At 45.8% G+C, this 20,445-nt stretch overlaps 1 non-coding gene across 1 annotated transcript; it reads right to left on the reverse strand.

The window, feature by feature from the left end:
- Nucleotides 1-12,567: 12,567 nt before the first annotated feature.
- On the reverse strand, nt 12,568-12,640 carry TRNAV-GAC (transfer RNA valine (anticodon GAC)). Its single transcript has one exon. It is a non-coding gene; the product is annotated as a tRNA-Val (tRNA).
- Between the last annotated feature and the right edge of the window lie 7,805 nt (nt 12,641-20,445).

Genomic DNA, 20,445 nt, shown 5'->3' on the forward strand with positions numbered 1-20,445 from the left:
TTTGCCCTCTCTGGTGCCTGGGAGGCAAATGTGAAGACTGAGAGCGGGGACGCAGCACCAGAGGTAAGAGCTCCTCCCGCATCCCCATGGCTGGTACGCGGCCCGCAGCCTTCTTTTTTTTTTTTTTTTTAAGATTTATTTATAAATAATTTTTTTTTAAGATGTAATATTTATACTAGAACTGGGGTACAGGCCAGATGCGCGGAGGGTGAGAGGATTCACCAGAGTCAGAGTCGGGAGCAGAACAGGCAGATTGACTGAAACACGCTGCTGAGGGGAGCAGCGGACGAGACAGGAGAGTCTGCCGCGCCATGTGGTAGCCCCCCGGCAGGCCGGGGATCGAACTCGTGCTGCAGAGGCTGCGGACAGTGTCACAGTGCTGTGCTTAACCCCTTGCGCCACCAGGGAGGCCCCTCAGTCTTCTTTTGTAAATGAGAGTTCTCCCATTTCTCCGTTTATTTAAGCATCTATCGCCAATATGGATGCGTGGACCTGCTCTCCCCCATGGCTTAGCCTTCATTACCGCCTTCTTTGCAGTGGCTCTTACATCAGCCCATTGTTAGCACAGGGGCAGCCCGTTCTAGCTGGCATCTGGGCCTTGAACACAGGCGTCATGTGAGCCCTTCTCATGTCCTGGCTTAAGAAGTTGTCCAGCCTTCACTCTGCCCCAGGCCTGGAGTCAGCCGTTTCTCAGAGCTGCCTCAGTTTCTTTCAGTGGGGATTAGAAATCTATATCTGGGGGCTCAGTGTACCAATTGCTTCTACGCTGTCTGTGTCTTAACCGTTTAATGGAAAGACTTAGGAAATACGCGTGTGTGTATGTACACACACATGCGTGAGCATATATGAAAACCACACAGATGCTCATGTGTGTAAGTGCAATATACATGCCTTTACGCACACACCTTTTGGAAATCAGGAGCTCACACCTGTACGTCCAACACCTATCCCTGTCTGCAGGATTCCTTCTTGCTTTCCTTCATTCCATATTTGCATGCACCCTTTCTTCTGCAATGAAACCTCTAGCTCCAACAGTATCAGCGTAGTTACTCACTTTCTATACACCTACAATGGTTTCAGATGCTTTGACCACCCATTGCAGAATACTAAAGAGTTGACTGGTTTTCAGTTCCCCTCCAATACCCAACCCCTTGGCCAACAGTCAAGGTGTGCCCTCACATGCTGTGTTCCCCAGTTATGTTCTGTCCCCTTCTGTGTAACTCATAACAATAGATATGAATCATTTGCATTCAGTGTGGGGTTTTCTTTCCAGCTCTACTTCCCACCCTTGCTGATTTAATATTACTTAAAAAAAAATTTTTTTTAAAAGATTTGTGTATTTATATACTCTGGAGTGTAGGCCAGAGTTGGGAGGGGTGGTGGTGAGAGAATTCACCAGAGACACAGTGGGAGCAGAACAGGCAGATTGCATAAAATACACTGCTGAGGGGAGCAGAGGAGAGACAGGAGAGGTCTGCTGTGCCATGTGGTAGCTCCCTGACTGGAGATGGAACCCGCACTGCAGTGGCTGCCCCATAGTGCTGAGCCCCAACGAGGAGGCCCCAATATTACTTTTTTTTTTTTAAGATTGATTGATTGATTGATTTATACAAGCACTGGGTACAGTCAGAAGCGCGGGAGGGTGAGCGAATTCACCAGAGCCAGAGCAGGGAACAGAACAGGCAGACCGAAGAAATACACTGCTGAGGGGAGCAGTGCGGCAGGAGAGGTCTGTGCGCCATGTGGGACCCTCAACGGTGGCTGAGGATTGAAATGGCGCTGCAGAGGCTGCCGGCAGCTTCGCAGCCCAGCGCTCAGCCGCTGCGCCACCAGGGGAGGCCCCGATATTACTTTTTGAAAAAGAACATTGCATACTTTCAAAGTTAAAGTAAAGCCAAGAAGTGTACTCAGAGAAACTTTCTCCTCATGTCCCTTGTACCCCATGTCCCGCACAGCTGTTACTGACCTTTTAGATCATCAGTGTCACTGATTTATCTTCGCGGTGCTTTCAGAGTGAAAAATGCATGGGTGTATGTTTCCTAACTCCACTTCATTTTGGAACAAAAAAACCTGCACACTATCATTTTCATCCTAACTTTTCCCCCACTTGACCATATCTCCTGGAAATCACCCCATGTCTTTTTCTAACTGCACAATACTTTTTTGTTTGAGTACATATGTCACAATTTATTCAACCAATCTCTTATGCATAGACATTCAGAGTTAGTTAAAATGCTTTCAGGGCACAAGCAAGCACCCAACAAGGGCATTTTCACCAGCAAAGTAAAAGAAAACGGGGCTACCTTATGCATATTAACGTTTTATGCAAATTAACATTTCCCTCTTGTTATTTTGCTGTGTGAATTCTCATTGTTTAGAAGAGTTAACATTTTCTTGCCACACTATAGGCACTGGTAATAGAGTGTTTTATTTAAATAAAGTAAAAATCGGGCCTCCTTGGTGGCGCAGGCGGTTGAGCGCCGCTCTGTGAAGCTGTCCGCAGCCTCTGCAGTGTTTTGGGTTCGATCCTGGCTGGCCGGGGAGAATCCCACAGGGCGCAGCAGACCTCTCCTGGCTCGCCCGCTGCTCCCCTCAGCAGTGTATTTCGGCCAGTCCGCCTTCTGCTCACCGCTCTGTGTCTGGTGAGTCCGCTCACCCTCCCGTGCATGTGGCCCTGTGCCCCCCTCAGAAAGAAAGAGAGAGAGAGAGAGAGAGAGAGAGAGAGAGAGAGAAAGAAAGAAGAAGGGAGGGAGGGAGGGAAGAGGAAGGAAGGAAGAAAGAAAGGAAGAAAGAAGGAAAGAAAGAAAGGATTGAGGAGGGAGGGAGGGAGGGAGGAGGAGGAGGAAGAAAAGTAAAAAGCAACAAGCAACTATAAACAAGGGGGGGAGGCGGGGAGGTCAATATAATTGACCCTTATATTAGGGTCCATATAAGGGGGTGCAATCATATGGGGACTATAACCAAGATGAAAATGCACACATTGTGCAAAAATGAAAAATGATGTAAAAATATATAAAATCAAAAAATTAAAAATTCGAGTGTTTTATATTAATTTTTTAGTGTGAATTTTTTTTAGATTTATTTATTTATGCATACAAGAACTGGGGTGTAGGCCAGAGGTGGGGGTGAGAGGATTCACCAGAGACAGAGTGGGGAATAGAACAGGCAGATCGACTGAAATTCACTGCCAAGGGAGCAGTGGGCGAGTCAGGAGACATCTGCTGCACCACGTCGGTAGCTCCCTGGCCGACGATCGAACTCGTGCAGCAGTGGCTGCATATAGCTTCATAGTCTGTGTCTTAACCCCTGTGCCACCAGGGAGGCCCAGTGTGAAATATTTTTAATAGAGTAGGTGTGCAAAGAGAGAATGAAGAGAAAATTTCAATATTTTCCCCACCAAAATCCAAAAATTCCCCTTGTGAGTAAACACCCAGCCAAAATGTATCCACCCAAAGCAGGGCAGCTGAAGCCCGAAAAATTGCCACAAATCTAAGGCAACTTTTGGTGGGGACCCACAAAAAAAGGGTCTGCAGGTCCCAGAGAGCTGGGACAGGAGGTAAGACCCAAAATTCAGAATAAACCACAAAATCCAACATGAGGTCAAAATACCAGGATGTCATTGTCTCTGCCAAGGGCCAGGAGCTGCCTCCCCAGTGTCTCTTCTCAGTTTCTCTTCCAAGTGTCTTCACAGGTCTCCCCTCCAGTTCCTTCACGTGTGCCCCCTCACCTTTCTCTCTCAAGTATTTTAACTAGTAATTTTTCTCAAAAAATTTTACCACATGCATCAGTAAGACTTTGATGTTGCTTCTGTGTTTGTGGAATTCTGCTGCACAAAATGTGTGTATTAACATAGTCCAATGTTTTCTGTCATCTCAAATTAAACTTCTTTGCCTCTCTTCATTTTTCCATAAAATTACCATGAATATATAGATATATATATATACACCATGAATATTTTATGTAAGTAAACTGGACCGGGGAGAGAGCATGAGAGATGTCTTCCCAACTGTTGTGTAGGGTGAGTAAAAGAATGAAAGAACCAGGAAACTCCCAAACCTAAATAAAAAGGCTGCAATGTAGATTTACAGTTACCCATGGTAGACGGCAAAAGTAACAGTGTTTTTCCTTTGAGTGTTAAGAAAACGTGCAAGAATATATAAAAGTATATAAAATTAAAATATACCTCAGTATATCCTATTCACTGGAAGATTAATTTGTCGCCTCCTCTTCCTTTAGTTGTAAGATTTGCCTCTGTTTTGAAATGAAAGCAAAGCAGTCACGCGGTCATTCGGGGCGGAAAGAAAAACACGCGTTGCTGGAAATCGGTTACCTCGCGACAGAGATGAGCTTTATCATGTCAGATGTATTTACTTTCTCATAGGCGATCTTCGCCCCACCCTCTGGGCCACGGCACGAGAAAAGGTGTAGCAGAGGATGGTTTCGATCCATCGACCTCTGGGTTATGGCCCAGCACGCTTCCGCTGCGCCACTCTGCTCCGCGGCAGCTTTCCCCTGAGCATTCCCCTTATCACGCAGAGTATTTGCCAGAATAAAGATTTCGTGCTGTTCTATTTGTTTTTTCTCTCTTTCCTCCCTGCTTCCCCTCCCCGCGCTGTCTTTGGCCCGACGTCAGCTCCCTGGAGCCCAGCGGCCCAGCCGGCCCCTCGCCCCGGGCTCCCCAACCTGCCGACCGCCTCGAGCGCGGGCTTTTTCTTTGCTCTTCTGGAGCTGCCCTGAGCCGAGCAACCTCGGAGCCCGCAGAACAAAGCCCTGAGCAGTCTCTCCTTCGGGATAACCCTCGAAAGCGCACTGAGACTTACCGCTCAGGGGGGAGGAGTTACTAATTCGATCCTGCCTTTGCCGGCCTCTAAATTCCTTTGAGGAAACTGGAAGCCGCATTCGCGGGTATCGACTCGTGAAGGGCCACCGGCGGCGCCCCGGAACCTGGGCCCCGGCCCTCGCCCTGGAGTCTGCGGACAAGCGCTTCCCGCGCGCTCCCCGCCTCCGCCCATCCTCGGTGGCCCTCGGAATGGCCGCCCTCCGGACCGCTGGCCCGGACGGAGGCCTCTGACCACCTTTCATTCTGCGCTGCTAGCAAGTCCCTTCCACACTGTCCCCTTGCCCTCGGCACCAGCTGGCTTCTATTTTTTCAAGGGTTTCTTTTTTCATTATTTCAGGGTTTTTTTAAGTATTTTTTATTTTATGTATGTTTTGCTTCATTCGTTTTGTACAATGGATGCTTTTTCATCTTGGTTGTAGTCCCCGTGAAATTCCCTCCACCCATTCACCCGTGGACCATCACCATAGTCCCTTTTGCTCTTCCCACCCCTGTTTTGATCCTACCCTCCCCCCACCCCCTGCAGAATGTCTCTGGTTTATAGTTGCCTGCTGATTTTGATTTTCACCTTATTATAATTGTTTTATTATAATTTTCCCCCTGATCCCTTATTAGGACCCTCTACATTCCTGCTATAAGTGAAACCACCGGTATTTTTCCTTTGCTTTCTGGCTTGTTCCACTGAGCATGATCCTCTCCAGCTCCATTGAATGTGCTGTGAATGGCATGCGTTGATCTTTTTTTTTTTTTATTGCTGAGTAATATTCCATTGTGTATATGTATCACATCTTCTTGACCCAGGCATCTATTTTCAAGAGTTTCTTAACTGAAGACTTGTTTTTCCAGTCCTGGGACGGGTAGGGAGTTGGTCACCATTACTCTTGTAGGGGAGAAAAATAACTTTCCCTCTAAGTTCTTAGCTGGGAAACTTGTAGGAAAAAGAGATCAGCAGAAGAAAAACAAGTTGACTTGTAGAGCTCACATATACCCAGGGGGGGAAGTGGTAATGTGGGGTGTGGGGGCCTTATTCTGTCACCCTTCACTCTCCAGCACTTTTATTTGAGTCTCCTCTTTTCCTTCTCCAAGACCTGCCTCTGGGGGGCAGGTACTGGGGTTAAAAAGGTTCTCCAGAACAGCAGCACAAGAAAACAGGGGGAATGATTCAAGCAGACAGCATGGATGCTGAGCAAAATGGGCCCAGTTCTCACCAGGACTTGATCTGCGCCCACTAGATTTGGAGTGCTGGAAATTGCCATTTACCTAACAGGAGTAACACTGACCACCTACCTTTCATGCCCCAGCTATTGTTCCCTGAGGCCCACGTTTCCACTGGACCTCGCATTCAACAAATGTGAAACCCCAGAGTCTCAGGAGGCTGCCCCCCACCCAAGTGCCTGAATTCCAAGTCCTTCAACTAGAATCTGGAGAAAAAAAATACTTTTATATCCAAAAGCCAGGGCTCCTCTCCCCCAACACTTTTCCTTTCAAGGAGGTGAGGGCTGCAGTATTGGGCCTCCAGGGCCTGGGAAACCAAGGTGGTGGAAGGTGGAGACAGAAAACTGATCCCCTCAGTGAAATGTGATGAGGATACCTTTATCTTTCTCACCGGTAAGCAGGCTGAGGCACAAATCAGAGCCCCTTCACCTACCTGCTTGAGCTCCCTTTCACGCCCATGATATTTATCAGGTCATGTCTTAATCCTAAAGGAAGTAGCTGCCTTACCGCCCCCCCCTCCCCCCCCCCCCCCCCCCCCCCCCGCAAGCTAATACTTTGGGAGAAATGTAAGGGAATAATTTTAGAGAAATCACTTAAGGAGAAGCTAGACTTAACAGGAACAGAAAGACAAGTGAAGATGTTTGAAGGACAAGGAGGGAATTAATTCTTGTGCCCTGGGGCATTTACCAGAAAGAGTAACTGGGGGGGCTGGGGGGGTGAGGATCCTGAAAGGGCAGGGAGCGGAGGTAGGGGGTGCGTGGAGTTTTCCAATCCCGAATTGAAGCAGCCCCCCCCCACCGCCATCCCACCCTCAGTGTGAACCCCCGAGTGAACTCACACACTCTTCTCCACCACCACCTCACTCGTCTTTTCCCCGCGTGCCAGCCCGGGTTATGAAACCGTACAGATCGGTGTTCGCGGCCCCATTGGAACTCAGTGTAACTGCGCCCAGGAAAGGGGAGCGGGAGGAGGCGCTTTCCTCCGCGCTGGAGGACCGCAGAGCCCCACTCCTGCGGGCGGATCATGCGGGAGGAAGGCAGCGAGCAGCTCCGGGACCCCCCGGGCGTTTCTGCAGCCCCCGACCCGGGTTCCCCGCAGGATGTCGGCGAGTTTCCGCCGCTTTCCCGGGTCGCGCCCCCTGGTGGCCCCTGCGGGGATCGCGCGAAACCGGCGGGACTCGCCCGAGGCCTCTGTCAGTTGAACCTTTGGGAGTTGCTTGGCCCACATTTCAAATGGACCCTTCGTCCCAGTGAATTTCCGCGAGTCCAGAGACGAGGGCGAGCGTCTGCGTCACGGATTGGAAGGCCCGAGAAGGGAGACAGGGTGAAAGAACCCCTCAGGCGAGTAGCAGCTGTCAAAACGCGGGGTGGGAGCTGAGCCTCCAGGTGCAACCTGTGTAACCCCAATGAAGTCTTCATCTCTTGAGGCACCCAGAAGTGGTCGCCGTCAGGAGACCTGCTGGTGCTGTGGAGCCTTAAACTCAGTACAGAGATGGGGGCGCTGTCCTGAAATGACTGAGTCCCCCAAATCCTCCGCTGAACCCCCAAAGTGACTGTACTTGGATGTAGGGTCTTCCAAAAGGTACTGTTAACTGAGATCATAACGGTGGGGCTCTGGTGGCGTTCAGATGAGATGTTGGCATTCATATGATGTGGGGTCCCAGGGTTCCCTCTGGAAGTGTTTTGGAGGAATTTCCCACTCAGCAGCACACGGAGAGTTTACTAAGGAAAGAGACCTTTGCATGGACACAAACAGGAAGAGGCTGCGTTTCACAAGGGCAGGTTTATTAAAAGAGGCGCAGACTGGCAGCCTTGGGGCCAGAGCTGCACTTTGCCAGAGCAAGGGGTACTGTTATATAGTGTTCTTTGGCGGGGTCATTCCTTTGTGGACTTTTATCTGCTGTGAAATCGATGACTTTTAAGGTCTGGCTGGGTTCATCTGTAAGCACTGCTGCTTCTTGTAATGACCGACACTGTCCCGCCCCTGTGAAGCTGGCTGAAGGACCATGTTCATTTCCACCTGCACCTCTGCTGTCCGGCCTTCATCCTAAATTTTCTAATCTAAGCTCCATCAGTCCCTACTCAGATAGGATTGGCATCCTGATACGAAGAGGGAGAGACACCCAGATGTGAGCCACAAAAAAAAAAAGGCCACAGGAGAATGCAGGAAAAGGTAGCCATTTGCTAAGGAGAGAGGCCTCCAGAAAGAACCAAACTGGGACTCCTTGACCTTGAATGTCCAGTGTCCAGAACTCTCAGGAAATGAATTTTCCTTGCTTAAGTCGACCGGTCTGTGGTATTATCTTATGACAGTGCCAGCAAACCAGTGGTGTCTATTGTGTGCATGAGTCTGATTATCAGTCAACCCTCAAGAACACCCTATGGGGTGGTGACCCATTGGGCTTCATCACGGGGTCAGCAGTGTTCACACAATCTCTTTAAAATATCACTTTCTAGAATTTTTTTAAAGATTTGTTTATTTATGCACACAAGAACTAGGGCACAGGCCAGAGGTGGGGGCGGGGGGAGGGCCGGTAAGAGGGTCCACCAGAGACAGAGTGGGGAACACAACAGGTGGATCTACTGAAATACACTGCTGAGGGGAGCAGCAGGGAGACAGGAGAGGTCTGCTGTGCCATGTGGGTAGCTCCCTGGCCGGGGATGGAACTCATGCTGCGTGGCTGAGGATAAGTGGCTGTGGATAGCTTCATAGTACTGAGAATTAACCCCTTGCACCACCAGGGAGGCCCCCAGTTTCTAGATATTTTAACTTTCAGTTTTACTCTCTCAAGTTGAACTTGTGCAGGGACACAACTGCTGAGGTTCTCCTTGCTCACTTTCCCTTGTAAAATTCACCTTTCTCCCACTTTTCCAGAGTAAACACCTACCCTTTCAGAATAAAGTAAAAATCCTCAGAAATAAATTAAGATACAGTGGAAATATTGATGTCTGAAAGCTCCCTTTAAATCAGCACACTGGATTAAGCCCCCATTACTGATTTTACGTAAACTCACTGAGGAAGAGGTAAAATTTCACAGTTTTCTTCTAAAAGAGCTGTTGTATTGTGGAGTGTAGAAATCAAATCCTTGGCAATAATACAGTTTCGCATTTCCATGAAATTTTATTTGATAGTTTTAGGATGAAAAGTCAAGGACCTTGGGTCCTCCAACAAAATCCTGAACGTTCTTATACATTCTTCATGGATCGCCTGGATTTGTTTCCTAGTGTAGCAGGGAATCTGTTACTTGGTTTTGTGATATTGAGTGTTATCAGGATCTTGTTTATTTTTTTTTAAAGATTTATTTATTTATGCATACAAGAATAGGGGTACAGGCCAGAGGTGTGGGGGTGAGAGGATTCACCAGAGACAGAGTGGGGAGCAGAACAGGCAGACTGACCGAAATACACCGCTGAGGGGAGCAGCGGGCGAGTCAGGAGAGGCCTGCCACGCCATGTGGGTTCCTCGCTGGCCAGGGATCGAATTCTTGCTGCAGTGGCTGCGGACAGCTTCATAGGTTGTGTCTTAACCCTTTGCGCCACCAAGGAGGCCCAGGATCCTGTTTAATTGTGCTTCTCAGAAAGAAAGAAACCATGCTAAGCCTGAATAGAAGACAATTAGGTGGGATCAACCAACATTTCATTTTTAATGCAAATATCATTTAATGTACATTTGCATGGTGTGCGAGGTATGCCTGCACAGAGAAGAAATTACTACAATAAAATTATTCACTGCAGCATTATTTGTAGTAAAAAGAATGGGGAGACCCTAATTATCATCATAATATAAATTATGACATATTGAAAATGGAATAATATATATATATACTTAAAGGATAATAAAGAGGAACATTATGCATTCAGTTGTGATTCTCTCCAATGATATCTTTAAGTGAAAAAAAGATGCAGGACGGTGTGTCTAGAGTGCCACCATGGGAACAAAGTGGAGAAGAGAATATTTGTTTTAGATTGTATATGTGCTCTTAAAACTCTCTAGAAAGGTAATAGGAAGCTGCAGACAATGGTCACCTGTGAGGGCGCAGGGAGTAAGGCAGAGGGCAAACAAATGTAGGAAGACGATGTTCAGGGCGTTGCTATCTGTACTGAGGATGTTTAACCAAGTGGATGGGTTACTTATTTTATAAATTAAATAATGTCAGAGAGCCTCGCTGGTGGCACAAAGGGTTACCTCTCAGCACCATGAAGCTATCGGCAGCCACTGCAGCACAAGTTCGATCCCCGGCCAGGGAGAAACCCACATGACGCAGCAGTCCTCCCCTGTTTCCCCGCTGCTCCTCTCAGCAGTGTATTTCAGTAGATCCACCTGTTTGCTCCCCACTCTGTCTCTGCTGAATCCTCTCACACACATAGCCCCGACCTCTGGCCTGCAACCCAGGTCTTGTATGCATAAATAAATAAATCTTTTTAAAAAATTACATAATGTAAGAGGTACAATAAACTCATAGGAGTCAAGAGAGAAGTCTCTGGAATGGTAATGGATGCTAAATTACTAAAAAAAAAATCAAATAATTTAGGAAAAAACTATAAACGTTGTAAATGGGACTGGGGAAGGAGCAAAACTGGTGGGAAGAAGGGGGCATCACTTGTGGTCACTTGAGAAACTAGAAGCGTAAGGAGCCGCAAGTTGCTGAACGGCATCCAAGTGTTGCCTTGGGTGCCTGGCTAAATGAGACCTGGGGGTATTCAGGAAAATTATCTGATGGAAGGAAATTCAGACCCGCCCAGATTGTCCTACAGAAACTGGATCTGCCGGGAGTGACCTGAGCCTGGGAATCCAGGGCAGCGTCTTCATAGGTCAGACCAAATTTCCCACGTCCTTTTTCCACCTCTTTGGGCAGCCCCAATAACCACATCCAAAGGGGTGAGGAAGAAATGCTCTGGCTATAGCACCTTCTCCATGGATTTTCCAGGCCAAGTCTCCAAAAGTGAAAGAACAAAACTTCTTACTTCACTGTCTGATTTTGTAACAGGTGTAACAGGGTGGTGCCCAGGAAAAGGGGAGGTTCCAGGTTCCCTACCCCACCCAGGGAGGAGAAGAAGCTACAGAAAGGGCAGAGGAAGGAAGGAAGCAGGATGGAGCCAGAAGGAGACCTGCAGGAGGCACATGGAGCAGAGAGACATGTGAAGAAACTGCGCTTGCCTTTTGGTCCTGAACTGGGTGACACAGATGTGGGCGAGAGAACACGTGGGGAAGATAACAGTGGCAGCTTTTATCTTGATTTTGATTTTGCTCTTTTCCGCCCAGACTACTCTGGCTGATTCTGATCCTTTTCTATGGGTGTTTAAGACCTGTCCCGTTTGGGTGGACTTTTACCTCCGAGGGGATGGGTAACTGTGGGTGCTTGATTTAGAAACTATTTTCTTGTCTTTTCTGTTTTGTTCACTAATTGTATTAAAGTTCTTTTCCATTAAAGGTCTTAAATGTTTTGTCTTCATGTGGCGGATGGCAGGACCTATTTAAAGCGGGCAGGTTTGGGGGTGTTGGGGTGCCCCTCTCCCTGCCCTGTAACAATTTTAGTTTTGGTGTTTGGTGACCCGTTTCCCCTAAAAGCACAAGAATACGTTCAGGCATTCTCTTCCTCAAGCTATTGCCAATCATTGGTTGTTGCTGTTGCTTTTTGGTGTTGTGGTTAAGAAATTTACAGCCATTCAGATGGTTTAGACTTAACTGAAAAAATGGGGGGAGCTGGGGCTGGGGGACAAGCGAAGGTAGACCTGAAAGAGGGAGGGCCTTGCCTGAGTCCTAACAGTGAAACTGGCAGTGGCTGACAGCGCTGCCTTCACGTGAACTTAAGATGTAGAGAGAAAATTATTTTGCTAGTCGATGATTAGTTTAGTGATTTGAGCCCGTGAGAGTAAGTAATGCAGTTAGGGTTTCAGTGCCCGGGCAGGGTCTCATTTTATCCCGCCATCCCCCCTCCCTCCACGCCCCCCCCCCACACCCCTGCCTATTACCCCGTAAGTCCAGTATGCTGTCCAACAGAGGATGCCGCTTAACTATTTTCATGGCAAATCTCCTCTGTGTGTCAGCAGTTCAGAGCAGAAGACAGATCTAATTCCTGGCGGGCTCAGCGGAATCCGTTCTTTCTTAAGAAATTCCTGAGAAAACACCCTGCGCAGAAAGCCGGGCTGTCATGCTCTGGAGATTCCCGAGGATCCCAAGGACGCCAGCTCCTTAGTGAGTGGAGGCAGGGGGTGGGGTGGGGGTGGGGTAGGGGTGGGGGTGGTGGCCTTTGGCCTTTCCGGGGGGAGGGGGGGTGGTGTTTCCGCGGGTCGACAGCATCAAGGCCTTTTACAGCCCGAGCCGCGTGCGACTCCCGGGCGGGCGCAGGAATGTGGAGGCAGGAGGGCGGGGTGTGCCTGCCGCTGTGTCGCTCAGGTCTCCGAAGGGAGAGAGACGGTGCGTGCATTTGATGCAAAGCTTATATTTGGTTAGCTGAGGAAAATGAAATAATGCCCAAGAAATGTAACAAAGGAAAAAGAGAGGAGAAAAGGATCTGTTTCCGCCCGGTTTCGAACCGGGGACCTTTCGCGTGTCAGGCGAATGTGATAACCACTACACTACGGAAACTCCCGTGGAAGTGGGAATTAGAACCAAAAAGGTATGTCCAGAAAAATGTCGCTTTGGAATTTTCCTGTACTGGTTTTTTGGTGTGATCCTTTCATATCCTTCACTTTCCTTGCATTGAAACCAGTAATTCCACATCCTGATGGTTCATAGTTGTCTACTAGAATTAGAACATATATCACAGATAAATTTACTGGAATGTCTACCAACCCATGCATAATCATTCCAGGAACGGGAAACTTTTCAAGTGCCCATCTTCAGTCTCATGAGTATGTTTGCATGAAAGAACGTAATTAATGGCACAAGAACAATCTACACACAATCTATATGAAGCTCACTGGCCTGTTGACTTCCAAAGAGCAGACACAGAAGAAGACTAGGGCAGGCAGTTAGATAAACCAGGCCACTAGGAAGTACAGGCCAGAAACAGTATTTTTTTTAAAGACTTATTTATTTATGCATACAAGAGCTGGAGGGCAGGCCAGAGATGGGGTGTGTGTGAGATGATTCACCAGAGACAGAGTGGGGAGCAGAACAGGCAGACCGACTGAAATACACTATTGAGAAGAGCAGTGGGGAGACAGGAGAGGCCTGCTGTGCCAACCTTCCTGGCTGGGGATTGATCTTGTGCTGCAGTGGCTGCAGACAACTTCATAGTGCTGAGACTTAACCCCCTGTGCCACCAGGGAAGTCCCCAGAAACAGTATTTTAAAAGTCAATGAAAGTGAAAGTTGGTTCTTGGAAAACTTCAACAAAATTGACAAATGTTAAGCTGAATTGACTAAGAAAAGTAAAGAATAGGGACTCTAATTATTACTTAGAAATGAAAGTGGGGACGTTACTATGGACTTTTACAGAAAAAAAGTGATCAAAAGGAAATATTAAGGAAAATGGGATCCCAGCACATCAGAAACCTAAATGGAATCTACAAATTACTGGAAAAACATAATTCACCAAAAATGAAACATAAAGAAACAGAAATTTGCATAGATCTATGACTAGTAAGGATATTGAAACAGTAATAAAAAAAAAAAAAAAAAACACCTCACTACAAAGAAAAGCCCCACCTAGATAATTTCAGTGGTAATGCTACCAAATGCTTAATGAAGAATACCAATCCTTCTCAAACTCTTTCTAAAAATTGAAAAGGAGGAAACAGTTTCTATGAAATCAGCATTCCCCCAATACCAAATAAGACAAGGTATTAGAAAGAATGAAAATTAAAATGAATCTTTCATGACTATTAATGCAAAAATCCTCAAAAAATACTAGCAAACTTGATTCATCCACATATTACAAGGATTATATGCCACAACCAAGTAATCATTTATTTCTGGAATGTAAGATGGTTTAACATATGGAAAAATCAATGTATTGTAGACCACATTAACAGAATTGGGGGTGGGGAGGATGCTTAATAATTTCAATGAATTCAGACAAAGTGTTTGACATAATTCAACACTCTTTCCTGATTAAAAACACTCAATAGGGCCTATCTGGTAGCACAAGGGGTTGGGATGCAACCTATGAAGCTATCTGCAGCCACTGCAGCATGAGTTCCATCCCCAGCCAGGGAGCTACCCACATGGCACAGCAGACCTCTCTTGACTCGCCCGTTGCTCCCCTCAGTGGTGTATTTCAGTAAATCTGCCTGTTCTGTTCCCTGCTCTGTCTCTGGTGAATCCTCTCACTCCCCACACCTCTGGCCTGTACCCCAATTGTTATATGCATAATAAATAAATCTTAAAAAAAATAAAAACACTCCTAGTTTAAGGAACAAAAGGAAATTTTGTCAGCATGATAAAAACCACATACAAAAATCCATAGCAAACATATTCCATAAGGAAAAACTGGAAGCTTCCCTCTCTTTACATCTGGAGCAAAACATGAATCCCTACTTTCACCACTTGGATTCAACATACTATTATCATTCCTAATCAGAGCAAGCAGGTAAGAAAAACAAAAGTCATCCAAATTAGAAAGGAAGAAGTAAAATTATTTCAATTTGCAGATAATATGATTTTACATCTAGATAATCCTTAGAACGCCACAAAAAAAAAGTTAAGCTAATATTCAAATTCAGTAAAAGGGAAGGATACAAAATCAACATATAACGTCAATTGTGTTTTTATACAGGAACAGTGAACAAAATTTCCAAAACTAACAAGTATTTCCATTTACAATAGCATCAACAAGAATAAAATACTTGTGAATAAACTGAAGAAATGCGAGTGCACCAAAAACTAGAAAATGTTGCTGAAAGAAACTAGACACCAATCAATGGAAAGACATCTGGGTTCATGATATTAGGACTATCATTGTCAGGCCTCCCTGGTGGTGCAAGGGGTTAAGCACAGCACTCTGAAGCTATCCACAGCCTCGGCAGCACGAGTTCGATCTGCGGCCAGGGAGGTAGCCACATGGTGCAGCAGACCTCTCCTGACTTGCCTGCTGCTCCCCTCAGCAGTGTATTTCAGTCAGTCTGCCTGTTCTGTTCCCCACTCTGGTGAATCCTCTCGACACCCCCTACACACACACCCTGGCCTGTACCTCAGTACATAAATAAATCTTTAAAAAAAAATGTTAAACACAGATTTACCATGTAATTCATCAATTTAACTTTTACGTGCGTCCTGAAAAGAATAGCAGCTTGCACATCAATATTCACAGCACTGTTATTCACAATAGTTAAAATGTGGAATTAAGTCAAATGACAATCAACATATAACCAAAATAGAGTATGCATATATAACGGAGTATGCATATATAACGATATATGCATATATATCATGTAAGCTTTAAAAGGCATGACATTCTGATATAGGCTACAACATAACCAACCTTGAAAACTTTGTTAAGTGAAATAACTCAGACCCAAAGGAAAAATATTTTATGATTCTGTTTATATGAGATACCTAAAATAGCCAAATTCAGAGACAGAAAGAGTGGTTGCAATAGGGTGGTCCCCAGGAAAAGGGGAGGTTCCAGGTTCCCTGCCCCTGGATCAGGGCGGATCAGCACAGGGGAAGGAAAGAAGCAGGATGGGGAGCAGAAGGAGGCCTGGAGGAGGCACGTGAAGCAGAGAGACATGTGAAGAAGCTGCACTTGCTTCTTGGTCCTGGCTTGGGTGACACAGACGTGAGTGAGAGACCCGTGGGGAGGTCAACAATGGCAGCTTTTGTCTTGATTTTGATTTTGCTCTTTCTGTCTCAGACGTGCTGGGCCCCTTCTGCCCCTTCCTGGGGGTCCCCTCCAGGAGGTGCTTTAGACTGTGACAGGTTTTCAAGCCTCAGTGGCCCTGCTTTGGGCCAACCCTGTTTGGCTGGACATTTACCCACGAGCGGATGGTACCACTGGGGGCTTGATTTGCAAACTATGTTCTTTATCTTTCCCTCCTCATTTCTTTGTTATACACTAATTGTATTAAAGTTCCTTTCCATTGAGGGTCTTATGCACTAGATTATGTTTTGTCTTGATAGGGTAGATGGTAGAAACTCTTTAGAGCAGACAGCTTTGGGGGTTCTGGGGTGCCCCTCACCCTGCCCTGGTACATGGTTACCAAGGACTAGAGAAAAGTGGGGATGAGAAATCTTACCTCATGGGTACAGGGTGTTTGTTTGGCATGATGAAGAGGATATTCCATCTGGAGATGGATAATTGTGATGGTTGTGCAACATCGTGAAGGTACTTAATGCCACAGAATTGAACACTTAGAAATGGTTAAAACGGCAATTTTATGTTGTTAAAAATGTCCTGGAAAAGACTAGGCAAGTATAGTAAAAGGGCTAGAAAATTAATGAACAGAGAAAGCCATATAGCACGAAGGTTAACCATAAAAAGGTTGATGTGACTGTATTAACAAGAAAATATAATGTAGACTTTAAGGCAAGAAGTATTACCACAGAGACATTTCATGATACAAGAGGCATTTTATAGTATTAAGAGACATTTTATAAAAGAGATATAACAATTCTCAGTGTCCATGCATCTACTAACAATTACATTACAAAACAAATATGTAATTAAAATGCACACATATATGGACATGAAAACTCATTTCCACACAGAAACCTGTACATGACTGTTCACGGCAACCATAGTATTTGTAACAGCAGGGGATAGGGCCATGCATAGTCCTCAGCACCATTACTCCTCTGGGCCTGGCAGCGAGTCTGCCTGCTCTTATTTGCTCTCATTTCATTTGTCCACTTCATTCATTATTCTTTTTTTTTTTTTAAGATTTATTTTATTTATACAATAGCCAGGGTACAGAGTGGTGAGAGGATTCACCAGAGACAGAGTGGGGAACAGAACAGGTACACTGACGAAATACACTGCTGCGGGGAGCAGTAGGTGAGACAGGAGAGGTCTGCTGCGCCATGTGGGTTGCTCCGAGGCCGGCGGGGATCGAACCGGCACTGGAGGGGGTGTGGACAGCTTCACAGCGCTGCGCTCAACCGCTTGCGCCACCAGGGAGGCCCCACTGTTCATTTGATTTGTGAATCACTCATTTCATTTGGGTGTGTGATACCTGGGACAACGTCCTGGGATTTATATACATTTTTCTCTAATTTTGGCTGCTAATGATTCTGTGTCTTTCACACGCAAAAGATGCATGATCCCTGCAAGTCTGATTCCTTTTCAGTGTCATCTTGAAGTTCAGGACAGCATCATCTATATCAAGGAAGGGCTTGGCTGAGATTCCCAGGGTGTGATCCCTTGGGTTGAATTTGAACATTTATGGACTTAACATGCAAGTTACCTGTCTCCCCTCAGATAGGCAGAGCAGGAACAGGGTAGATAATCACTCTACACACTCCCACTAGAAAGACCATAGCAAGACACACTGGTCCACAGCAGTTTCTAGAATCCCATGGGCACACGATACTGCTTGCTGAGGACTCAGTGGTGCTTTCTGGCAATGATTTTCCAGAGCTCTTGGCTCCATCCTCTGGACTCTTCACCTCATGCTCTGCATCATCTACAGAGATACGGTTGTCAAGCATCAGTATACATCAGAGTGGCCCTGAGGGTTTGTTAAAACACAAGCTGCTGGACTCCACCCCCAGAGGTCTAGGTGCAGCCCCAGATTTGCATTTTTAAGTTTCTAGGTGAGGTTAATGCTGCTGGCTCCGGGACCACACTTTGAGGACTGATGGCCTATCTCATAAGGTCATGGCACGGATGTGGAAACTCAGCACACGCAGTGCTTAGAACTGCACTGGCATATTACAGGCGCGAACACATTTTAGCCAGTATCGCCAGTGAGGAATGGATTCGCTGCAAGAGAAAATTCTATCCCAGTGGGTTACAAAGAAAGCAGTTAACAGGATACTTAACAAGGGGCCCCTGGTCAGGAATGTCATGTCCCTGGATCCTCTGGCTTCTTGCTTCACTGTCTCTGTCCTGTGGCTTTTCCCATCACATTCACACAAGAGCTGCTGTTCCTCCAGGAACCCTGGCTGCAATTCAGAAGGGAAGAGAAAAGGGCAACGAAAGGTTAAGGGTAGGTAGAGAATTCCTGCCAAGTCACCCCACCCCCCACCTTTTGTAAAGATTGTACTTATTTTAGAGAAGTCATTTCCTTTTAAGATAAATCAATAAAACATTTGCAGGAGCCCCCAAGAGACTTTCACTTGGGGTCTGTGTATTTTTCTGAGTCAGTCTATACTGTTCATCAGATCTGTACAGTCTGAAAACTGTAACCCTCAAGCCACATTTCTTGACTCAAGCATCAAAGTATCTTACCAAAAAGGATTTCCGTCCCCTTCATTCCCCATCTCAGGGCTTAAAACCCTGGGATTCTAAGCCATATATGCACACATTAGAATTGTCTCCCTTCCCTTTTTTTTGTTTCTGCCGAACTTGTAAATACTGCTTATATTATTCAAATACTTGTTTAAGAGTAGTAGTCGTATAGGATGTGTGGGGGTGTGTGTGTGTTTTAATGTGATTTCCCAAAAAGACTTTTTTTGTGTATTTTCTTCCTGTTCCATTAGTATAAACTTGGGGAACAAAGAGCATTAACTTAGGAAATAAGTTCCTCGGCCTGACATGGGAGGCTGGCATTAATAATTGAAAAATTAGGTCCTCTGATAGGAGAAACTGGAAGAGGCAAGGCTTCTTTCTTTTCTGAGTGTTTAAAAATTGCTTAATTCAGGTGGATAATCCATTTTTGTAAAAATATTTATTTATGTATACAAGAACTGGGGTACAGGCCAGAGCTGTGGTGGGGGTGGTGAGAGGATTCACCAGAGACAGAGTGCAGAACAGAACAGGCAGACTGACCGAAGTTCACTGCTGAGGGGAGCAGCTGGGAGACAGGAGAGGTCTGCTGCACCATGTGGGTAGCTCCCTGGCTGGGGATCGAACTTGTGCTGCAGAGGCTGGGGATAGCTTCATTGGTTGTGTCTTAATCCCTTGCGCCACCAGGAAGGCCCCAGGAGGATAATCTCAATACTGAAAAAGGTTTGCATCCCTCAACATATCACTGTCATTTAATTGGAGGAAGTTATTTCCTACCTATAGAAATGTTGACTGGATCATCTGGAATGCCATTCTGTCCCTGAAAACATTTAGATCGAAGGTAGTAATTCTAAACTCTCAGCTGATTCATGTATTAAATGGGTTTGGTTCTGTTCAGAACTCTGAAGATATTAAAATCTTAAAACTGAGACAGTAAAGGATATTTTAAAATGGCACGGAGGTTCACATTCTGAAAACAGTAAACCTAGCAAGTTAATGTTGCAAGGGGGCTCACTCCCTTCTAGATGAGTCAGAGTTGAGAGAAAGAGCTTTATCCCAAATTGGCCCAAGAATTTGTTCCAAAGTACAGAGAACAAGTGATTTATGAGAAACAAGGCACACTTTTAACCAATCAGCTAGCTTAGAAATTGTAGACATCAAGGGGATGGACGCTGTTCAAAAAGGAATGCTCACGCATTACCATGGCAATGCTGGAAGAGTCCTTGATGATACACAGCTTGCAGTTGGCATTGTAGTAAAGAAACAGATAAAGGGCCAGATTTTTGCCAAGAGAATTCATGTTTGTTTTGAGCACATTAAGCATTCTAAAAGCAGAAATCATTTCCCGAGCCACGTGCAAGAAAATGATCAGAAAAACAAGGAAGCTTGGGCCCTCATGTTCAAAACCGTTTGAAGATTATATGGCTTATGAAACGAAGTGCTTTGTTGACATTGTAAGAGGATGTCAGGTTATCAATTCCACCAGCTTCTTCCCTGGGTTGGAAAAGCTTACACTTTGCGCAATGGTTGAGAAATTCCCACCCCCAGGTTTCTGGTAGGATCGAATCATTTCAACTCAAACTCTGATTTTGACAGTATACCAGGTTGAATGTGCAACTTGAAATGTTCAAGATATATATTTTAAAAAATGCAAATGCAAACCAGTGAGTAAATAATTATGCTCTCTTTTGCATGAAAAAGAAAGAGAAAAATTAATACAACTGTTTACATGTATGTGCATAAAGAAAATCAGTTCGGGGCCTCCCTGGTGGCACAAGGGGTTAAGAGGCAATCTATGAAGCTAACCACAGCCACTGCAAGCACAAGTTCCATCCCCAGCCAGGGAGCTACCCACATGGCACAGCAGACCTCTCCTGACTCGCCAGCTCCTCCCCTCAGCATGTATTTCAATCAATCTGCCTGTTCTATTCCCCACTCTGTCTCTGGTGAATCCTCTCACCCTCCCGCGCCTCTGACCTGTACCCCAGCTATTGTATAAATAAAAAATGAATCTTAAAAAAAGAAAATCAGTTAGGATAATTGCAAAATTAAGGCCAGTTTAC

This window comes from Talpa occidentalis, unplaced genomic scaffold (assembly GCF_014898055.3).
Source record: "Talpa occidentalis isolate TD23 unplaced genomic scaffold, MPIMG_talOcc4v2.1 talOcc4.2, whole genome shotgun sequence".
NCBI classification, from domain to species: domain Eukaryota; kingdom Metazoa; phylum Chordata; class Mammalia; order Eulipotyphla; family Talpidae; genus Talpa; species Talpa occidentalis.